The sequence below is a fragment of the Oculina patagonica genome, unplaced genomic scaffold (assembly GCF_052425735.1).
Source record: "Oculina patagonica isolate OP01 unplaced genomic scaffold, crgOcupat unplaced3, whole genome shotgun sequence".
NCBI classification, from domain to species: Eukaryota; Metazoa; Cnidaria; class Anthozoa; order Scleractinia; family Oculinidae; genus Oculina; species Oculina patagonica.
The window spans coordinates 329,659-347,156 of NW_027558145.1; the positions used below are offsets into that span (position 1 = coordinate 329,659).

Consider the following 17,498-nt stretch of genomic DNA (forward strand, 5'->3'; position numbering starts at 1 on the left):
GCGATGCGAAGGGTTCTGAACTCCCTAGCACGGCCAGGATTTATCGCAAAAAGCAACAAGAGGGTGAAATCCATGTGCAGACGAGCCTTCTCCTTGCTGTCTGTCTCTGCCTCGTACTTCTGATGAAGAGAGCGTGTTAATTCTTGAAACTGAGGCCAGAATAATTTCGTACTCTTTGGCCCTTTCGCAGATTCGATTATGGCATGCTCCCTGTTGAGTTGGTTCTGGAGTGCGCGAAGGTCGCATATGCTGTCCACTTCATCATAATTTCTGCGACGGTCGTCTGAGTGCACAAATTTCGAGGCAACTATTAGCGAACTCACATACAGAGCGGCAGTGCTGTTTTTCACGCGTCTAGAACGTTTAATGTGCTTAATGAAGGATTCGACGACTCTCATGTCGCCTACAAGGTCAAGGCAGGGCTCCAGATTCAAATTATGCGCGCAATAAGCTAAGAAGATCACTATTCGCTCTAAATTTTTGGACCAAGTAACATCAGACATTTTCGACTGCCTCCGCTTAAAATTTATGTCTGATTGAAAGAAGTCTTTCATTGCGCTTACACTTTTAATGATTCCTGGAAACGGAGCCACGTCAAGATCTTTTCTTCGAAACAGATCAACAATATCCTCGTCTTCAACGCCACTTTCTTCGCCTGAAGAATTGCCATCGCTCTCGCTCTCCGAACTGTCGCTAGAGGGTTCAAATTCTGACTCCGACGAAACCGAATTATCTGGTGTTTGCGCCTGCGATTCTGAAAACCCAGCCGATTGATGGACACGGGATGAGCTTACAGGGGAATCTGTGCTTTTCAAGAGATTTTCTACTAAAAAGTTTGTACTGGGCTGCGTGTGTTGTTTTGAAGGCGTGCTATTTTTTTCGCGCTCATAATTACTGTTATTGTTGCTAGCAACATTTAAGTAGTGTTCATACAGCTGCTTATTTGAATCTTCCTGTCGTTGAGTGCGAGAGTCTTGATAGGCCTGTAAAATACTGACGTCTTGCTTGGAAATCAATGATAGTACTTTATAACCTGCTAAGTTAGGTCTGGTGCGTCTGAGCTTGTCCTGAACTTTTTGTGGCGTCCTCATTAGCTTCAAACCAAGATTTCGCATGCGTGATTTAATAGTAGCCTTTGGTATGTCGGGATACAGTTTATCACAGACCTCCATGAAAACATAGTAAGCTTTTCCATGGCATCTTACCGGCTCGATTTCAGGGTGCTCCTCCGCAATTCCGTTGCCATCAGAATGGTAATTTTGGGAAGACAGTGTTGCCTATACAAAGAGAGACAGAGAGCGAAAGCATGTTACTACAAATCATTTAACAGAATCCCAAAAGGAAAACAAACAACACAGTATGGGGCCCAGTTCTCGTCCGCTTTGTGTTCAATGCGTTTCTTCACTCCCCAACAACAACAACAACAACAACAACAACAACAACAAAGTTTATTTGAACTGTAAAATTACAAAGAAATGTTTAAACAATAAATAAATTAAAAATACATACAGTTGCTGGTCACCCAAAATAACTAGAAAGCTAAACTAGTTGGGTGACCACCATTTATTAATGGTTACCAAATGGATTAAAAGAAAAAGTTATTTCCTTCAAACAACAGGCTGATCGTTGTGCTCTAATTATCTTGAATGCGATTCTTCAACTCGCTATAGAACGCTCACACGTCGAGTTTACGCGAAGGTAGGTGAATTTGTTCTTCCGAAAACTTGCTTGGTTACAACTCCTTAAAGTTCATGGATGTAGTTAAATTCGTATTTTGTCTGAAAGCCCCTACCAAACGAGCGAATTTTTGGCATGTGAAACGTAAAATAACACAGTTTTCTGCTTAAGTTAACGTTCCGCTGAACCGTTGTATTTGCTGGTCTTAATTTACTTCGATTTGTTTTTGTGCGACTTTTGCGTATTTGCCTATTATAGATAAGCGCTTCATTTGCTCTAGCCAGAATGAAAGAAAGAAATGTGTTCAAAATAAAGGTTAATTAAATCTCTAAGTTGTGAGTTTACTCTTGTCTTGTCTACTCTACAACACCTATTAAATTCTTTCGAGACTGTTAACGGCATCATGTTTTCAATTTCCCCAGTGAATTAAGGGACGTGTATGATTTTGTAAACGTGAAAAAATCAATGCTTTGAAGACGTGACAACCAGCAGTGTTTTCAAGAATACAAAACCCTAGACGTTTCGTGAGCGGAAAATTAATTTTCTTAAAGCTGGCAAGTTAGAATAGAGCGCTTGTTAGACTGTTTTCACTGCAAATTAAACCATCTAAATGCAAATTGCCAGAACCTGCAGTTTGGAGAGAAACTAGGCGCGTTTAAAACCTTTTTGTCTTAAGTAAAACAAAGCCGCATAAAAATAATCTGGGATCCAAAAAAACAACTAAGTTTGCAGAGTGATTTTATGTCTGTGAAAATTAATTGAGCCTTTATTTTACAGAGTTACGCACAAGCTTTTTTTTTTTGCTTTTTTCTACACAACAAAGAGTAGTCTCGTATGATTCTTCATTGCGCAAGTGAAATATGTTACGGCATCATGTTTTCAATTTCCCCAGTGAAAGGAACGTGTATGATTTTGTTAACGTGAAAAATCAATGCTTTGAAGACGTGACAACCAGTAGCGTTTTCAAGAATACAAAACCCTAGACTTTTCGTGAGCTGAAAATTAATTTTCTTAAAGCTGGCAAGTTAGAATAGAGCGCTTGGGAGTTATTTTTAAGTAAGCATTTAATCGAGTAAGCGATTAACTACTTAAAAACCACTAATGAAATTAACTCATCCTTGACCCAGGCCAAAGCGATCAGTTTCAAGTAGGTGAAATACTTCAATTGGCTTATGATTCGCTTGTTATTCGCGAATGACATTTTATCAAGTTAAACAGTAATCATACAAAGATTCGAATATTAACGAGAATATTTTCGGGTGTTTTGGAATGTAAAAGTTACAACCGCGCTACGATAAAAAAGCTTGTCAACACGAGCAGTTAATTAAATTTCAACGCTTTGAGGCCAAACAGTAAAGCGCAGTTAGTGGAACGAGACGCTGGTGGCCCCCGGGTCGTAAATGTTTATTTTGATTGTGCAATGTAAGGCAATGGAACTGTACGCTTTTCTTGTCTCCAAAAGGCAGTTTAGATATAAATGTTGCAACACTGTCTTGTATCATGCATTTAGTATGGTTAGTCTTTTAACTACCTCTATCCATGTCTCATTAAAGCCTGCATGAGATCCTTACTTTCTATGGTACACTATTTGCCATTGGCCTAAATTCAGACAACAACTGTCTGGCTATAAAAGTTTATAGAATGAACTTTAGCATCATTCGCTAGTTGTATCGCTTGTGTTACTGTAACTAAGTTCGAAATTCTTAATCAATTAAACATCCCACTTAATCACCGTTAATTTTAATTAAAACATCGCAGTTCATAAACATACAATCACCAAATTAAAACCAAACAGTCGAGTCATGAACTTACCGGACGCCTTTCATTCCGGCTTGAGGTTGCAGCGGGGACTCCATACAATGTTGGACGATCATTTGAGGATAGCCGTTGGTCAGGACGATGACACATCTATAAAGACAAATATCATGTCAATTGTTTACAGAGTTATAACATACCTTATTACATGAAATTTTCGCGACACGTTAATTTCGCGAATTTCGGGATTCTAAAAAAATCGCGAAATTAAAGTGACGCGAACAATAAGTGTCGCAAACATAACGTGACGCGAAAATTAAGTGACTCACATTATGCCAATAATCAAGAAAGAACGAGTTTAGTACCACTGGGGGAAGGAATTTTCAATGTGAAAATTGACTTAAGAACAGTAATTCACCTACTAGCGTGAACTGCTTGTGGCCATTGTGGGAGCTGCATTGTTGTTACTGTTGACATTTAGTCCCGCCGTTGCATTTTTGTTTCTTTGATAAAGTCGTTTTATTTAATTCAAGGACATGTTAGATAATACTGCCAAGGAAATGTAAATTGTGTCTTCCTCAAAAACGCGAAATTGAAGTGATTCAAAATAAAATTTTTTCGGAAAATCGCGAAATTTCTGTGTCGCGAAATATGCGCACCTCAAAATCGCGAAATTAACGTGTCGCGAAAATTTCATGTAATAAGGTAATCGTTTAAGCGCCATCCCAAAGAAATTCGATAAACATCAAATTTTCTTACCGAGAGCGTGTTATTAAGACTCATCTCTGAAACCAGTCCCTTTTTTCAATCCCTGTGTAGACAAGAGGAAACGGAAAACTGCGTAAGAATTAATTGACAAATTGAAAAACAAAACTGACGAAACAACTGACCCAAAGCAAGAATATGTTTTGCGATAAATCATCCGATGAAAGTGTAAACAATTATCTCAGATTTCAGCGTTCTACACCGCTGAATGATCATTTATGAACGGAAGAACGTTATAAACAGCAAATCCTCTTACCAAAAAAATGCGTCACTCGTTTTTAAATTCTCGGGCTGCTATCTCAGCTATCCCTCGCTCTGTTTGATAAACAAAAGAAAACTGTGTAAGGCAGCTTATCTTCCAAGACAAATTATAGCTCGTTAACTTAACTCGCATTGCAGGCATTCAATTATCAGTCTGCTTACCTTCAGGTGTGGAAAGTTTATTTTGGAAACTTCATGTCAACCTTTCTGCTTTAACTCTGTTGAAATAGAAAATATTTAACATAAGAGTCTGGCTGAACAATGCATCGAGCGCTATATAAGTTTAGTGGGGATTTAAATGTTGACCAATTGCTCTACATGATTTCTTCACGATTTAATTCTCTTTAGCAATCTAGCTGTTTGGGTCTTCCCACTAACTGGGAAGCCAGCTGGCACGCATTACACGCTCTTTAAAAGCGAACAATAACTTTTTCGGCGAACCAACAACAGAACAACATCAAAAGAACGCTTGTCGTGGTAGACGGGTAGCCAATTTCGTATTCACTAAAACTTACCTTCTCTTAGTGATTGCAAGACAGGCCTCCTAACTCATCTGCTCCCCATTACAGTAAGAGCTCAACTGAATTAAACAATGCTTTGCCATACCCTTTATCACAGTGGGGGCCTGGAATTGGTAGCTAAATATAATCTTTGGCCTTTTGTAAGACGAAGCGATCTGCTTTCATGTAGTCCTGAATCCATCTTTGTCCAGTCACCTAAAACAGTTTCAAAAAATACGACATTTGTGACTTTGTAAAACGATAACTTTGTGTGGGGCTTTCCTTTCTCTGACGAACCAAAAACTAAAAACAGATAGTTCCGCTGTGAATACTTCATTGTTTACAAGTTGCGGGCATTAAGAATGGAATGTTATCAGTCTTAATGGTCGTATCAACAACCTGGTTAGCACACAAAGAATTAGCGGGGCCTTAAGCGATTTTGTTGCAATTATGTACCGAGTTCTGAATATTAAAAATGGTCTCCCTATAATTCTTTTAATCGAAACTGGTTACAAATTCGTGCGTTCAGTGGCAGGTACTGAGTAAGCAGGCATGCTATTTAAGTGCCCGTTTACGGTGTCCAAAGAGACGAAGCGATGATTGACGCACGTTAGCTGTGAAAACTTAACAACTTAAGTAATCCACTTATCAATCGTTTGACATTACTTAAAAGGGTCTCTACTGATCACATCCAGATAAGAAACCAATAAGCTGGTGAAATTGATCTGATTGCTACTTGACGTTTCCCACGATATAAATCCAGTAGTAAGGTACGCTCGTTCAGTTCAGAGCCAATCAGAGAGCTGCTTTTAGAGCGCCCTACAGCGCATGATCCATTGAGCAACCGGGAATTTGATCACGTGACCGGAAGCTGCATGTAGAGCGCCGTACAGCGCACGATCCATTGATTGACAAGGGAAGGTGTCACGTGACTGGTACCCATCCAAAAAAATCCCTTCCCCTATACCCACAGTCAAAAAAATCACGCAGGCGCAATACTGTTCAATCCATTTATTCAAAAAAACCGAACTACAAACCGGACTCATGCGCCAACCCTACTGGCCGCGCGGTCCTGGGAACCAATACAACAATAAATCCTCTCTTTTTGTCTCTTTTTCTCCACAGAAGGCCGGGTGGTGTAGTGGTATCACACCTGCTGCTGAAGCAGGCGACCGGGGTTCGAATCCTCGCCGGGCAGTCTTTTTTCTTTGTGTAAAAAATGAAATAAAGTGTCAAAATTCACTCAGTTGTTGTAGTGCTGACTCGTGTCGCTCGATCCGGGCTTGGAGTTCCGTTTTAATCGTGTGGGTAATGAAATTCATCCCTCTGTTGAGCAGTTCAACCTCCTCGCATTTTTCCAAAATTTCTGTGGTATTGTTGACATTCGTTTCAATACACGTGAGAATCCTTTGTTTCTGGGGACTGTTGGGCTTCTTCTGGATACGCTTGAACTCGTCATCGTATCTGTCTATCAGTTTCTTGAGGTACTCAATGTATTCCATGGTTTGCCAAGGTTTCGGCATCGTGTCTACCATTCCTTCTTTTTCTCAAGTGACTTAGTGAAACTCAACCTTGACTCCTATAACTGTACGACACGAGAATCCTTGTGGTACGCAGTTCACCGCACGCATGCGTAGTTAAAAAGGGGGGGATACCCCCCCATCCCCCCTCTCGGTCAAGACTGGGTTCTAGTCTCATTTATATATAAGAGAGTGATTTGAAGTCGTTATGGTTTTTCGCGGATATGGCAGCGAGGCGATCTCAGAGGTTAGCTGGATTGGAACCGTTGTGCGGAATTTATTCTGACTTTTGTTTCATCTGTCGCGGTCGACTGAATATTGATTCATTGCCTGGTTGCGTGGCCTTGAGCTGCTGCCGCAAATTTATACATCAGGCTTGTTTTTTGGCCATGGCAAGTCACGAAGGTCCTTGCGGACATTGCAAGATCGACATGAATATTTATGAAGAGATGCCCGCACTCACTCCCCATGAGCAAAGAGAAATGGATGCGTTGTACGATCGTGCCATGGCTGAGATAAGACGTTATCAGCGCTACCCTCTTCTCTGTGATCAGTACCATATACCAGGTGGCGGTTCTTGGGACATTGTACGTTCGCCTTTTTTTGATGGTACGATTAATTTTTTTGGATGTTATACGCGAGTATCAAGGTCTTATTTTTTTGTTTTTTCTAGATCCCTCGACCATTTCATGGAGACGTGTGGGGACAGCTGCTGACGATCGCCGGGCATATAGTAGACCAGCGCATTTCTCCGACGAGTCGGGTGATCATTCGCGGCGAATTGATATCGGAGGAAGAGATTAGTGTCGAAGAGGAGCTGTTTGTCGACCAAATTCTCGGTGGGTTCTTAAAAACGGTTTTGGGGGTTTGCACCCCTCGAGTCACCTTTGTGTGGCGCGTGAGACTCAGGCAACTGAGGGGTGCATACAACCCAAATTATTTTTATGCTATTCCACCAGAGTTTATTATTTTTCATATGGTGCATTGGCTTAATCATCCTTTTTATGACGACTAGATCAATTCCTGAGCTGCGTGTTACCTCATCGACACAGATACTTTCCAAGGATTGCTTATGAGCTCCGAAATTATTTTGGTCGTGGTGAGGTCGATGACATATTAGATATCACAGAGGGTGCCCATTCAAGATGTACATTGCATGGATGCAACGCTTATCAGCATTATTACTTTAATGACTTGCAATGGTCATTGGACATTTAAAGCTTCTTTAAGGTCGATATTCGATGATGTTTAATTGTGGTAGTAAAGTAGTAAAGGTAGCTTATCCACCCGGTAACCAATCAGAGAGCAGCAGAAATTTGAATGGACCAATCAGAGAGCAGGATAGCTTCATTTGCATATTCAAGATGGCCGAGGTTTTTTCTGAGGGCTGTGATTGGCTTATGGATAATGGCCGCGCGAGGTCTGGAACCGAGTTGACACGCGGGACGTCTGCGGGACCCGCGCCCTATCTTAGCAAGACCACCATCCTATATATATATATTGTTCGCAAAGTGCCACGCTTTCCTTGTGGTATCTGGAACTCGATACTTTGCACTTAACGCATGCGCAGATTAGTCTAAGCGATTCACTCACAGAGTTAGCAAGACGACCATCCTTTATATATTGTTCACAAACGGCCATGCTGTCCTTGTGGTATCTGAAACTAATTACTTTGCACTAAACGCATGCGCAGATTAGTCTACGCGATTCACTCACAGAGTTAGCAAGACGACCATCCTTTATATATTGTTCACAAACTGCCAGGCTATCCTTGTGGTACCTGAAACTAAATACTTTGCACTAAACGCATGCGCAGATAAGTCTACGCGTTACACTCGCACTGAATATCGAGTTTCCTCTCTAAGCAAGACCACAAAGGTATTGTTTTAGAAAGCGCTATTCTTTCCTTGTGGTATGGTTCTTCCTGGAACGAAACGCATGCGCAGATTAGTCTGCATTCTAAGAAATTTGATCAGCGATTCTGAGAAAACGTAAAGCTATTTTTTGAAAAATCACGTGAGAGAGGGGGATGGGGGTATCCACCTTTTCTCGGGTGTACTGGGAACGAGTACGAGAGTTTTGACTATAATTGTTTGCTCAAGTGGGTGATCGAATGCGAAAGACACCATGTAAACGTTCAACCTGTTCTTTAATGTGTTCAAAGTTACAACATTAAAGTTTCAACATTTTCTTGGTTTGCATGATTCTTTTGACGATGCGTTCCGTCATGGTTTTACTTCCAGGTAATTTGTTGATGGCTTTAATCATTTTCTCGTCGGCTTTCCACTTGTCCCTTAGATTCTTGGCGTGACTGTAATCGATGTCGTGCTGTTTGGCGATCTTGTCTAATCGATTGATGCCCGGGTCCCCGCGTTTCAATCGCTTTGCCAATTTGGTTCCGGGACCCATGTACTGAAGTAGTAATGTACTACACTCTGAGGCAAATTTGCCTTAGAGATGTAGTACATCACTACTACCAGTGCTGGGTCCAAAATATGGGGACAAAAATGGATTCAAATATTGGAATCAAATATTGGAATCAAAACTGAAATTCAAGCCCTGGAAAATCAAAATGGATTCAAACCCTAGAAAACCAAGCCTGTAAAACCAAGCCTGAAAAACAATCCCTAACTCAACCCTAGGTTCAAAATAAAAAAAAACTTCTTATACTCTTTTTTAAAAATCTTGCATCTTAGTGCGTTTAAAACAAACCTCTTTGACATAATGAAAATAAAAAAAAATGGAAATCGAAAAATACTTTGGATCAAAACCTAGGATCATAACCTAGGATACAACTATACCCCGCGCTAGACCGTCATGGTACAATTATATCATTGGAAAATAACAGCGCTGATCCTAATACCTATGATCTATTGTCAGTATCCATGTCATGGATAATGCTATTGTTGATATGTTTTTGTGTTAAAAGATGTCTCCATTTACCTGCCAATCTGTAGTTATATCCATCACATATATCACATACCCATGATTTATACCGCATGTAACGAGTCTTGCTTCTCCTAATAGCATCCTGTCTATCTTTTTCACAAAAATATCTTTGGAATCTAACCATTTATACAAATACTTTATATATTTTTATTTTCTTATGTGATTTTATATAGTGCGTTTAAATTTGTTGTAAATCCTTGAATGGAATCCAACTGTTAAAGTCATCACTGTATCCCTTCCATTTGACAAGAGCCTGTTTCTTTTTGTAGTCTCTACGGATCACTTTATCAATTCTGAATACATCCTGTTTTGCTTTTAATAATTCAGGTTCATAAAAGCTACCTTGTATTTCTTCATCTCTGAGATCTTTCAGTTTGTAAGTGATGGGATTAGTGTATTGTATTTTATTTATTTTAAATATTTCTTCACTCCAATTCGGTGTATAACCCTTATCGAAAACAATTCGTTTATACTTAGATATTCTGACTCTGTCGCCGACTTTGAATTTCGGTTTAGATGATACTTGCTCCATATCACCATACAGATTAAAGTAAACAATCCCTTCATTTTTCTTTTTGCTTGCTTCTGTTGGTGACATCTTTATTGAACTATGTTTTGTATTATTGTATTCTTTAATCAGTTTGGGTAGTATATCTAAATACTGTGTGTTACCTTGAACAGTGAACTGTTTATACATTTTATTTTTCAAAGTTTTATTAAATCTCTCAATAACAACAGCTTTACCTTCATTAAAAGTGGAATACATCTTAATATCATTTTGCTTTAGCCATTCCTTGAATGTTTTGTTATAAAATTCAGATCCCTGATCAACCCAGAGAAATTCAGGTTTACGTTTGTCATTAATGACAATATTGTTGAATGCGTTAGTTATTGATGTACCTTTCTTATCTTTCAAATGTATAGCCCAAGCGAATTTACTGAATACGTCAATTATAGTCAATAGATATTTATAACCTTTATTCCATTTTGAAAGTTTATCCATAAAAACTAAATCAGCAGACCATATCTCGTCAATTCCATTTGATATTACTCTTCTAGTTTTAAATTTTCTTCTGATTGGTTTATGTAACTCATCGGCTAATTTTTCTTGCCAGTTTTCTGATGGTGTTTTTTTTTGACTTTTTAACACCCAATCCGATTTTTCTTTTACTAGCGATTAAAGCTTGTACACCTGTTGTACCCCATGGACGATCTTTGAATGGTATTTTTGATATTCTCTTAAGCATAAGATCATCTGCCTTATGTTTATCAGCTAGTGATTTTGAATTACTGTAATCAATATCGTGCTGTTGACATATGCTATCAAGATTGTTTATTGGATCTCTATATTTAGGATCGTTAGAAGCTAATCGTTCTTTTAATTTGGTACCAGGACCACAATAATTGTACTTTTTACCTGTAGGTGTTCTCATGTGTAATTCTCCAAGTTTTGATAAGTGTTTTTGAATATCAAGAGCCCCGCCATAATGCTCTTTGATGAATTTGCTTTTATTCTTTTTGCATATAGAACAAATCGATTTCTCCACGAGCCGGTTATTTTTGCTTCTGACTTTTTTAGGATTTATTGAATCGGTATATCTTTTGCATGAAACGCAGTATGATTGGCACATTATATATATTGATTAGATATTAATCGCAATAATGATTAATCCATTTGCCGTTTTTATATTCTGTGTAATTACATGATGGATTAAATTTTTCATGTGCATATGCTCCAGCGGGCTTCCAAAAATTAGATGTCTGAATCCCGCTTTTTTTTTATTAAATATACCTTTAGCAAAGTCACCGCGCCAATATTTTTTAAATAGATCTTTATCAGCTCCCGTAATTGCCATGATACCCGATGCTAAGTCTTGAGCCTGTTGAAACCCTGGAATCTTTTCGCCGACCTTTTTGTTAATCGTTTCACCAACTCCTCGCCCCTTTATCTTTTTATTATCGCTTACAAAACGGGTTTTAGTGATTTTGCATTCAGCGCATGTGCATTTCATCATAGTTCGACCATTTTTGGTTTTAACAAATCGTTCACTTCCTGAAACGCATTCAGTCTGTTTCTTTTGTTTCACGCAATACGACTTCATATATAATATGTTTACATATTTTTGAAATAATTGCTTATAAAATGTTCATTATACGTTGTGTTAGTCATTGATAATGGCATTAATATATCGAGATACTCTTTATCATACACCAATGCTTGATGCAGGAAATAAAGACAATAATAGCCACAAAGAACTGATTTGATATGTTGATAATGTGTGTTGTTATATATTATTTCTTTTATACCATCTTTTTTAGCTCTCAATAAAAATTCCTGAGGGTAACTTAATCCAAAACTGTCAAAATATAACAAAGTATTTTTCTTTTTACCATTAATACAACAAGTCCAATGCGTGCCTACTCCATCATAGTTGTCTAAATTAATGATACATGGACTATGTCTTTTAGGCATGTGTTCGTCTCTGCTGTATATCCCTGTGATATTGATTTTCAAATACTTACACCATTTTATTAGATCAATATTGCTTAGAGGTTTTTTGACAAATGTAGGATTTCTTACTTTCTTTTCGGTTTTAAGATCTTTTTTTTAGCAAGCCACCAGATTTGAGAAATTTATCATATTCACCCCATGATCCTATTACTGGAGGAGATCTGTAAGATAATACATCTTTCTTACTTGGTAGTTTGATTTTACCACCGTTTTTTGATCTTTGTTTTCTAATGTTTGGTGATGGATAATAAGGGTATTCTATTTGCATTCCTGTACCTCCTTGATTATCAGGAGTGACTTGAATTCCTTTTCCAATCACCTTTCGAATTTTACTTATTTTAAAGGTAGCTTATCCACCCGGTAACCAATCAGAGAGCAGCAGAAATTTGAATGGACCAATCAGAGAGCAGGATAGCTTCATTTGCATATTCAAGATGGCCGAGGTTTTTTCTGAGGGCTGTGATTGGCTTATGGATAATGGCCGCGCGAGGTCTGGAACCGAGTTGACACGCGGGACGTCTGCGGGACCCGCGCCCTATCTTAGCAAGACCACCATCCTATATATATATATTGTTCGCAAAGTGCCACGCTTTCCTTGTGGTATCTGGAACTCGATACTTTGCACTTAACGCATGCGCAGATTAGTCTAAGCGATTCACTCACAGAGTTAGCAAGACGACCATCCTTTATATATTGTTCACAAACGGCCATGCTGTCCTTGTGGTATCTGAAACTAATTACTTTGCACTAAACGCATGCGCAGATTAGTCTACGCGATTCACTCACAGAGTTAGCAAGACGACCATCCTTTATATATTGTTCACAAACTGCCAGGCTATCCTTGTGGTACCTGAAACTAAATACTTTGCACTAAACGCATGCGCAGATAAGTCTACGCGTTACACTCGCACTGAATATCGAGTTTCCTCTCTAAGCAAGACCACAAAGGTATTGTTTTAGAAAGCGCTATTCTTTCCTTGTGGTATGGTTCTTCCTGGAACGAAACGCATGCGCAGATTAGTCTGCATTCTAAGAAATTTGATCAGCGATTCTGAGAAAACGTAAAGCTATTTTTTGAAAAATCACGTGAGAGAGGGGGATGGGGGTATCCACCTTTTCTCGGGTGTACTGGGAACGAGTACGAGAGTTTTGACTATAATTGTTTGCTCAAGTGGGTGATCGAATGCGAAAGACACCATGTAAACGTTCAACCTGTTCTTTAATGTGTTCAAAGTTACAACATTAAAGTTTCAACATTTTCTTGGTTTGCATGATTCTTTTGACGATGCGTTCCGTCATGGTTTTACTTCCAGGTAATTTGTTGATGGCTTTAATCATTTTCTCGTCGGCTTTCCACTTGTCCCTTAGATTCTTGGCGTGACTGTAATCGATGTCGTGCTGTTTGGCGATCTTGTCTAATCGATTGATGCCCGGGTCCCCGCGTTTCAATCGCTTTGCCAATTTGGTTCCGGGACCCATGTACTGAAGTAGTAATGTACTACACTCTGAGGCAAATTTGCCTTAGAGATGTAGTACATCACTACTACCAGTGCTGGGTCCAAAATATGGGGACAAAAATGGATTCAAATATTGGAATCAAATATTGGAATCAAAACTGAAATTCAAGCCCTGGAAAATCAAAATGGATTCAAACCCTAGAAAACCAAGCCTGTAAAACCAAGCCTGAAAAACAATCCCTAACTCAACCCTAGGTTCAAAATAAAAAAAAACTTCTTATACTCTTTTTTAAAAATCTTGCATCTTAGTGCGTTTAAAACAAACCTCTTTGACATAATGAAAATAAAAAAAAATGGAAATCGAAAAATACTTTGGATCAAAACCTAGGATCATAACCTAGGATACAACTATACCCCGCGCTAGACCGTCATGGTACAATTATATCATTGGAAAATAACAGCGCTGATCCTAATACCTATGATCTATTGTCAGTATCCATGTCATGGATAATGCTATTGTTGATATGTTTTTGTGTTAAAAGATGTCTCCATTTACCTGCCAATCTGTAGTTATATCCATCACATATATCACATACCCATGATTTATACCGCATGTAACGAGTCTTGCTTCTCCTAATAGCATCCTGTCTATCTTTTTCACAAAAATATCTTTGGAATCTAACCATTTATACAAATACTTTATATATTTTTATTTTCTTATGTGATTTTATATAGTGCGTTTAAATTTGTTGTAAATCCTTGAATGGAATCCAACTGTTAAAGTCATCACTGTATCCCTTTAATCGATCGGTATCTGCTCAAGTATGATGATAAATTTACCAAATAATCCGTGCGATCTGGGCCGATTTTAATGCTAAAATCTCACCCCAATACCGATCATTAAAAGCTCGCGTTTTTTTTGATTTAGTAACACAGATGAAATTGTATGGGATACCGAGCATTTTAAACAGCTGTCTTATAATATATTTCGTTGAGATCATCCTCTTTCTTCTTTTATTTATAGATGGAAGAATAGTATCGATCTCATGAAACACTTTGTAAATCTTATCGCGCTGATTATGAGACAATTGAACTCCATTTTTAATACATAAATCGTTTAAAACATTCTCAATATGGTATTTACGATGATAGATGCTTTTACGCCATATCTTGTGTCTGTTCTCGTAAAAATCAAAATACTCGCCAACATATTTATTATTCTGAGCCCCGCAATTTCGACATACTGTTGAATAGGCATCTTCTAAAATATCCTGTTTATCACAGCAATGGTCAACAAAATTATCTCCTGCATATAATAACTCATTGCAAAAAATACAAGAACCCTCACCCATTATTTTTAAATCGCTATGTATCTGTGTATCACAAAACATCTCATATATAAATATATTTATATAAAGATGGTTCAAGGCAATAGAATTAAGTTATATCGTCTAAAATGCAATTATGGAAACACTCGTAATTGAATACGCAACGCATATATTTCGTCCTTTTTCGGAAAATCCCAGCTAAATTCACGATACAATAACCAATTTTATCAACACTTTGTTTAGGTCGTTTTCGCTCACAACCATCGCAGACTTCGGCATCGAATAAACTTTTTAAGTAAATTTTACTCAAAAAGTTTATAATAAAAAAAATTCTTACTCATGACCTTGGAAAGTAATGATGACTCATTTTCCTGGGAAATCCCCTATAGTTGCTTGGCAGAGTAAGACATCTTCACAAAAATATTTCACAAAATGAATAATGTTTTTACAAAATATTTCACAATTGTGTAGCAAAATGTGAAGTTTTTGATTGGTTAAAAAAATCATATGAAGAAGCATTTTAAATATTAATCCTTTCAAAACCGTTGGGGTTCCACCCCTGATTTGCATATGTCAACTTAAGCCAAAACCAAAAAACGAACCAACTTTTCAACCAAAACCAAAAAACGAACCAACTTTTCAACCAAAACCAAAAAACGAACCAACTTTTCAACCAAATGGTTTAATTATGGGCAAGAATTCATGCATTTTTAAATATTAATCATGTCACTAACTGTGGGATACCATACTTGATTTTCATATTTTAGAATAATAATCATATCGCAGCTGTTTTGATGGAAATAGACTGAATTTAGAACTATTATTGATATAAAGAATAATTATGTAACTTATATTGAGGAAGGCCTTTGAGAGGCTGATTGCACAGCATATTAATAGCTGTTATTGTTACTTGTACTATCGGTAACCAAATATATAATTATATCTGGTTATTTAAAAATAAGAATTACTATAAACTGATATAAAGAAATATTTTATAATATAAAATAAAGAGAAAATGGCTGGGAAATGCAAATACGATAATGACGATGATCGGATAAAAGCTATTCGAAATTCAAAAACCAAATACATGCTTAATAAACAGTGGAGATGCGACGTTTGCGATTACGATAGCAATCTAGCATCTAAATGGATGCATATGAAAACTAAAAAACACATCACAAATAGTATATTAGCTGGTCTACGAGAGGATGATCGGTTTGAAATAATCGATGAAGAATGATATATATAATTAACACTTCATGCACTTTTACAATGACTAAATATACAAATATATCTAGTTATTTAAAAATCTGAAATCAAAAAAAATGATTTTACTATAAGACACTTAAAGAATTGGTTATACTATAAATTAAAAAAAATGGCACAAAAAAATATCTCAACCAATATTAATATGGACGAATCTGATCTCAACAAGCTATCTAAAACCGACCTTATAAAACTCATTTTATCGCTAAAAGCCGAACCAAAAGCACACGAAAACCAAAAAGCCCAACCAAAAGCACACGAGCACCAAAAGGTCGAGCCGAAAGCACACGAGCCCCAGAAGCCGAATCAAAGCCCCACCCCCTCGCGTAAAATACCAAAAAAGAAGACATACCAATCTCATTCAAATACTCCTAAACCAATAACAAAAACCCATAATACTCTTAAACAACTATCAAAAAGTTACCTGAGGGATGCAAAGGCACTAGGCTATACATGGATAGATCTTGTAAAAAACTCAACAAGGCAAAAAGTAATCAATAAAATTCAAAAATATAAGACCGATAAGACCTTAAACAGGACACTCAATGAATTTAATTTCGATGACAGTATTTTTGATTCAACATCCAATGACCAACCTCTATTCAAAATAACGGAAATCGGAAATACAGCGAATAAAAAATTCAATGCTTATACCAATGAATTCAAAATAAATGTACGAAAAAATTTCATAAACAATAAAAATGATGTTTTCAGTGCATTTGAAAAAATGGTTGAAATGGCAATAAAGAAAAGACAGTTAAAAGGAAATGATAGATTCAGATTGGTAATTTTAAATGATGAATTAGATCACCCTATCTCAACAAAAATGATAAATGTATCAGATTTCAAGTTAAATCAACTTTCAGGTATCATCAATACGTTGGAGTATAAAGAAATAAATTTAGAAAATTGCAAAATAATTATTCAATCTGTTAAAATACCTTCAGGTAAAGGTCGACTATATTTATCAAAACAAACAATAAATAGGAAACAATGCATTATCACAATAAAAAACACCGACTCAATATGCCTTGCTAGGGCAATAGTAACAGGTTATGCTAATTTACACCCTGAGAATTACACCACAACTCAGTTGAAAGATGGGTTCAATAAAAGCCGAAAACTACAAGAAATTCAAGCCAAAGAACTTCATAATAATGCTAATGTTGAAATTAACGATTAGGGAAATTCTTTAGAAGATGTAAATAGCTTTGCATCACATTTAGATGTAGAGATTAATATCATAGATTCTGAACAGTTCAATGAAATCATATATACAGCCAATAATGGTAAAACAGACAAAATTTATTTATACAAAACACGGAATCATTTTGATGTCATAAAATCAATGACAGCTTTTTTAGATGTAGCATATTACTGCCATTCTTGTAAAAAAGCTTATACGAGACGTGATAAACACAAATGCCCCCAAAAATGTCTATCTTGTTTCAAATATTTTCCAGATGGAAATAAATGTAATGGTAAAGACGTTACATGTAATCAATGCA

General features: G+C 37.1%; 1 long non-coding RNA gene across 1 annotated transcript; it reads right to left on the reverse strand.

Annotated features, from left to right (window-relative positions):
- Nucleotides 1-4,463: 4,463 nt before the first annotated feature.
- Nucleotides 4,464-5,137, reverse strand: LOC144640422 (uncharacterized). Its single transcript, XR_013568357.1, has 3 exons — nt 4,974-5,137; nt 4,621-4,676; nt 4,464-4,512 (listed from the first exon to the last, which is right to left on the reverse strand). It is a non-coding gene; the product is annotated as an uncharacterized LOC144640422 (long non-coding RNA).
- Between the last annotated feature and the right edge of the window lie 12,361 nt (nt 5,138-17,498).